The sequence below is a fragment of the Acomys minous genome (genome assembly GCF_964271855.1).
Source record: "Acomys minous genome assembly, chromosome: 5".
In the NCBI taxonomy this organism is placed as follows: domain Eukaryota; kingdom Metazoa; phylum Chordata; class Mammalia; order Rodentia; family Muridae; genus Acomys; species Acomys minous.
The window spans coordinates 9,791,373-9,798,003 of record NC_140494.1 but is presented as its reverse complement, the minus strand read 5'-3'; the positions used below and the strand labels follow the sequence as shown (position 1 = coordinate 9,798,003).

General features: G+C 39.0%; 1 long non-coding RNA gene across 2 annotated transcripts in view; it reads left to right on the top strand.

Annotated features, from left to right (window-relative positions):
- The first annotated feature begins 3,124 nt into the window (after nucleotides 1-3,124).
- LOC311597460 overlaps nucleotides 3,125-6,631 on the top strand; it is a 34,267-nt gene continuing 30,760 nt past the window's right edge. For both annotated transcript variants that reach the window (XR_014779244.1, XR_014779245.1), the window contains exon 1: nucleotides 3,125-3,230. This is a non-coding gene — a long non-coding RNA (uncharacterized lncRNA). The remainder of the gene's footprint in view (nucleotides 3,231-6,631) is intronic.

The window sequence follows — 6,631 nt, the reverse complement described above, 5'->3', positions numbered from 1 at the left end:
AACAACAAACAAACAAACAAACAAAACCTTTTACTTGCTTCTGTGAATGAGAGGCTAGCTTCTTTAAAGAACTGTGGTTGGGGCATGGGAGGTGGGGGCGGGGCGCTGTTAAGAGCGCTTGCTGTGCAAGCCTGAGGACCTGAGGTCAAATCCCCAGCATGCACATAAGGAGCTGTGGGGCCTCCTGAGTATTCAGCCTAGCTCCTGTTTCAGTACGAGACACTGCCTCAAAGGAATAAACTGGGGGAGTGATGGGACATCTTAAGTCTTCTTTTGGACTCTTCATACACACAGAGAGAGAGATAGAGAGAACAAGAGGGGGGGAGAGAGAAAGAGAGGAAGGAAATTTTTACAAAACTGTTCCAGTTTTATACTGGATATGGCCTTTGACAAGGAGTGAAAAGTGCTTTGTGCCCGAAAGCAAGGGTGTTTCTAGCTGGGTTCCTTGCCACATGTCCTGAGTCACTGCTTCGCCCAGGGAGCTCCTGGTGTGTCTTGGGAGGCAAGACTAGCTCTCCATCCCCAGCTCTGCCGGCCCTGGACCCATCATGCTTGTTGCCTAACTTCCTACAACTCCCTTCCCTTCTTCAATGTTCCCAGATCCCTCCGAAGCTTCTCCAGGGATCCCCTTATCCTACACTGGCTACATTATTGCATTTTCTCTGGAGTGGCGAAACCGAGAAGCGGATGCTGTTATTCCTCTTCATATGCCCAACCCCTACAGGTGGCAAATACAATTTCTTGCTCCCAGTATCCACCTCCTTATGTCCCTCAGATATTATATATGTGTTTGTATACGTGTGTGTGTATGTGTGTGTGTGCGTGTGTATAAAATGGTAAATAAATATTTCCCCAAAGCTTCTACTTACAGAGAAGAGAGCTGTGCTGTATTTTTATCGTCTTACTGAACTAAAAAACACATCATCTAATTCAGCCCAGAAAACACTCCCCAGCACCAAACTTCTTCCTTCCATGGCATCCTATATTAGGATGAAGTGGAAGACATGAAGTGTCAAGTTTTAAAAATATGGATTTGAGTCACAGGTTAGCTTTCTGGCAAATGCTTATAGGAAGCTCATTCAAGTTGTGGGAGCCTATATTTCTTCATTTTATTAAAGAGTGTGATTTTATAATCCTTCCTACATATTTCTGATTAAAGGAACGCATCCTTTCAGTATCTGTTATATAATTTGTTGAGATGATACATAACTGATATCGTAATTCTTATTTCTGCCTTCAGGGAGTTTACATTCTGTTTTAGGATCCATATTAATGCTATGTCTTCTGAATACATCATCTAGAAGAAATAAAGACCAGAACATCCTGTCAATCACCTGTTTCAAGTGTAAGCACTGTGACTATAGAACCTGACTATGATGAAAAAAGACTCAAAGGATGTTACATACCCCCCAAAAAAAACCTATAACTGAAAATCAGCCTGTATAGACCAGAATACTCTTATTCTTACTCTTTAGAAGATGAATGATCCATCCTCGTAAATGTGTCTATGTGTCAATAGACAATTTTGAATATCCTATACTGTGTAGCCCATCTCTAGAAGGTTATAGATAGGTAAAACTGCCCATTCCCTTATTACCTGCTCCCCTCCATCCAACTAGCCAGGTCCTTGAGTGGGTCACTAAGCTCCTGTTCTCCTGGTGGCCATGGTTTCCAAAGCTCTCAAGGGATGGCACCTTAAGATCTTTTCTTCCACAAAAATTTGAAGATGAACAAATAGGTAAGTCAAGATCTTTGGCCATAAGAAAACTCTTTGACATAGTCAAAGTGTTTTATACACCTACAGTGTCACCACTCCGGAGGAAATAGAGGAGGATAACTGGTTTGAGGCTAGTGAGGGTTGCTTAGAAAGTTCTAAACCAGCAAGAGCTGCATAGCAAGACCCTGTCTCAAAAGAACCCGGAAGAAAAAGGAATATCAAAAAGATATGCCAAATTGATTGACTGAGGAAAGAATGGATTCCTTTCTAATTCTTTTTTTATACTTTCTAATTATTAGCATACTGTTTGTACAAGTTAAGGGAACTCTCCATGATATTTTTGTAAATACAAGTATACTTTTTAAACTTAAAATTTGGATTCAGGTTCACAATGTTCATAAAAATAATGCTTAAAGCTACTCCTCCACACACACTCGCGCGTGTGTGTGTGTGTGTGTGTGTGTGTGTGTGTGTGAGTAATATGTAACGAACAGCCAATAAGAGTAGCAGGAGATAAGGTGACAGTCAGTGACAGTCAATGAATCAGCAGCTGGCCATGGCAGTGGCTCCAGCACTGGACACAGAAGCAGAAACCATTTTAGGCGAACCTTTCATTTGCCAAACTTAGGCAGCGGCACGTAGATTTCCTTCCCAAACCTTGGACCTCCTTTTCTGACTCTGTCTTATCTGCAAGTAATCTTCAGAACAACAAACTCAGCCAACTCATCTCAAAACGTCTTCCAGTCTGGCTGCTCCGTGCTCAGTCTACCCCAGTCAGAGGCAAGGAAGCTGCTTTTATTGCTAATTTCTGTTTTGTCTCTCACTCCTGTCCAGCTTGGCTCTAATAAGAACAGAATATTCCTAAAGGCTCTTCTTGGCCCTACGAAGATAAACTTCTCCATGGACTCAACTCTGAGTTGACTTAATTTTCCTGTACTGGAATTCCAGCAATGTGCCTGAAGCAACTAAACACATGCAACAATGTGTGTATTCATTGGGACATTAAACAGTAAAACAATTCTAGACCCAGGCTTTGCGATGTTCTGATTATTAGAGGTCTTTAGAATTTGTTCCACCCTCTCGAAATATCACCCCTTGGCCCCCCAGAAAATGCATTTTATTGCACATTTCATGGCAAGGTTTATGACAATGATCACTCCAATCCCTAATTAGCAAGTGGTAACAGATAGGCAGTTAGATCCTTTCCTGGCGACATCTCTGACAGATTGACACCGCCACTCCCCCCCCCCCGCCCCCACCTCCCAAAAATCCCTGCAAGGCTTCTCATTTTAAATGTGACCGTGCTCCAACACAATGTTGGCAAGCCTAGTCTCGTGTTGGGGGAGGGGGCAGGGGACTATAAAAGCAACATGTTCGCACAAGCATGGCAGAGCCCATGCATAAACCATTTGGTTTTGCAATTAAAAACAGGTTTGGCTTCCCTCTACATCAGTAAGACAGCGTCAAAGCTACACTCGTCCTGAAATTTTTCCCTTGTGAATTCAAATGAACTGTGAGTCTTGGGGTTCGCTTTGTTTGCATGTGCATGCCTTGAGAATGAATTTTTAGAGGTATTCACTGGGTCTCTTTCTGGGGTAATATCACTGACCTGTGTGTTGAACCACTGCTATGAAGTGGGGCTCGGCTACGCTTTCCACTCTCTGTCCTTGGGACATGCAGCTAGCATTTTGATTTGACCCATCACGCTTGCCACCGCAGGTAAACTAGTGCTCCACCGCAGGTAAACTAGTACTCCACCGCAGGTAAACTAGTACTCCACATCTGACCCCCATAGAACATGAGTGCTTGTTCTAAATACCTAAAGGAATTGCCTCTCACACACTGGACCCAGGATTCAAAGACACTAAAAACCATGAACGTGTTTACTGCTAGGGAAGTGCTGTAAGCTTGGCTATAATAGCAACTAATTATATCTTTACTGTTATTGTCCTTGAATAATGCATTAAATATTTGATCGTATGATATTTGGGAGAGCACTTTACCTCAAACTTAAAAAGCCTTGTTGTCTTTACTGTACATTGAACAATGTAAATACTACAGTAAACTATTTTTATTCAAGCGAATCTAGCAATTTCCTACAAGGTAGAATTCGCTTTCATTTTTCTTTCATTCTGTCTCCATGCAGGTAAATGGAAAGAAATCCCATTCCTTATTTGTTGTATACTGTAAAAAATATCAGTTCAAAAGTTCAGCCACATAGGAAAATGTCATGTAGGATCTTGGTAGGATGAGTCAAAACCACCTGGGAGAGCCTAGATGAGGCTACGTGAAGAAATCCTAGCAATAAAAGAAGTCAGCGGTTCCTGAGGCCCGTCCATGGCTGTTCCAAAAAAGTTTTGTGAAAAGACAGTGTCTTAGGAGTGTCAATTATTCACCAACAGTGATGATTCATACTAATTAAAGTAGAAATGTGGGCCAAACAAGAAAAAAAAAGACCAATTATTCTCAGAGCAACATATTTTATCTAAAATTTCAGGGAGTGATTCTACATTTTGTTTATTTACAAAATCCACTCAAATTGCCTAGGAAAGCTTAGTTTATTCATGTTTTCTGGAATTACCTTCTTTTCAAGTCTCAGCATCACTCGCTCAATAGGAAAATCACTAAAATATATATATTGATGTTTTGTTGCACCATTCTGAAATTGATCCTTTGAAATAAATATTTTAAAAAATTATAAATCACAAAGTAAATAGAAATATATTTGGCACAAAGTGAGAAAATGAATAAATATATATTGGAAAACTGTGCAGTCTCATTGAAATGGTCAAAAACTCCTCTGGTTCATTTTATCATATAATTGAACTATTATATGCAAGTACAAATACATGCATCTACATTTATACTTCCCAAAAATATATGGATTTGCTTACTTTTGATCTGTGAAACCAGTAAATAGGAAAGGACTAATTGAGTGTGCAGTATGAAATGATAAGGATATTAACTCTCTCAAATAAATAGTTATTAATTATAAATAGGTATTTTCTAATTTAACTAAGTCTATACATTGGAGCTTTTAAAATGACTTTGGGCACCCAGTTGCTGGCTGTGTGTTTTCCAGTCTTACATATAAAAGATAAAATGTAAGAAGCTGCCCTGGCAGAAATAAATTCAGCATTAAAGTTGCAAAAGGAACATTTTTTAAAAGGCAAATTAAATATATATGGTTATTACCATAATTTTGAACCTTTCTTTCCTCTATCAAATGACTAAATCTTACTGAATTTTTTTAATGAGTCAGGAGCCACAAATTACTTATAGATTAGATAAAGAAAGAACATTTTATTTTTAATAAGTGAACAAATTTCACTACAAGACTATTTTATGTAAGTAAAACCTTTGTTAATTCTCTGTTAATGGCTCAATTTCTAACAATTATCACACAAATTATTGTAAAAGAAAGGAATAGGGTGGATTTTAGGTCTTTCAACACAAATTTTAAAATATTCAGTAAATGACATAGCCACATGATTAAAGAAGGTGATTGTTTCAGAGAAGGGTCAACAAACTAAATCTCCTGGACTCATTTGGGATTGTGATAATTAGTTTTTGTGAGGTTCAAACAGCCTAAATGTAAAGAAGTGCTTATAAGAAAAAGTTGGAGAACCAGAAGATTATTAATGAGCATTCTCAGATCTTAATCATGAGTTTATATTCCAAGAAATTAGATACCCTTTATGTGATTTTAAAAAAAGTGGTACGCAAGCTATTATATCATTACACTAATTTTTTTATATGAGTGAACTGGAAAAAAATGGTGACGTGAATTTATTTCCAACTGATATTGCACTGTAGTTACTTTACTTTACGTTCTGCTGCAGTTCTTCGGGTCTTATTTAAGCGACACATTCACTTATAAGCTAAAGTATTTGCTTTCCTAAATTAACTATAAATTAAATTTTTGAGGAATTTTCTTCACAGAAGCAGAAGGAAGCTTAAATGGAGATGGATAACTGCACCATTTACAGCAAACAGGATTAAGCAGGCAAGCCTTTGTTTTCCTGCTTTGGTTTAGAGCAAAGAAGAAGCACAGCGCTGCAGTGCTGTCTCTGCTCTTTGCATTTTTTGCTCATCTACATCCCCATTAAAACAACAGCGTGGCTAAAAACACAAAACACGGAACAACTCCTCCACAGGTGTGTTGCATAAGCCACTAATAAAAAACGATTCTAAAACATTCGCAAACTGCCAAGCTCTGAGAAAACGCTTATTAAAGTCTAATAAAATGGTGAAAATTGGGGGGAATGCACACACTAAACCCTTTTGTGCGCTGTGAGGAAGTTGGTTTAGGCCACAGCCACGTGGGCTTGCCTATGGTAAAGTCGGGGCAAGAAAAACAAGCTTGGCCATTATTTCATAACGAATTGCTGAGAGTCAAAAACAACCACTCCACAGTCACCCAGGGAGGCATAGCCTTTCTGCGCTCAGCCATAATAATCATAGTTCATGAGTGACTGAAATTCTGGGAGTCTGTTTTCTAGATTGTGTCCATTCCCTTCAAAATAAACTAAAAGGTGTTTTACAAAATGAAATTCCGAATGGCCATTGGATCTACTTCTGAGGAGCATTTGGTCCACAAGACAAGTGGAAAAACTGAATTGGGTTACTTTAACAACCAGTTTGGGATTGTTTCATCAAGAATTATTAGGAGAATAAACACTGTACAGTTTAATGTAGCAGTTCTCAACCTGTGGATTGAGACGCCTATGGCAAGCTTCTATCTTCAAAAATAGTTACATTATAATTCATAAGAGTGGCAAAATTACAAAGTAGCACTAGCACTAGCAGCACTTGCAAGGTTGAGAACCACTGGAGCGGTTTCTAACTCTATAGGTGGTTGTCCTTATAAAAGGCCACAACCGGGGCTGGAGAGATGACTCAACAACTAAGAGC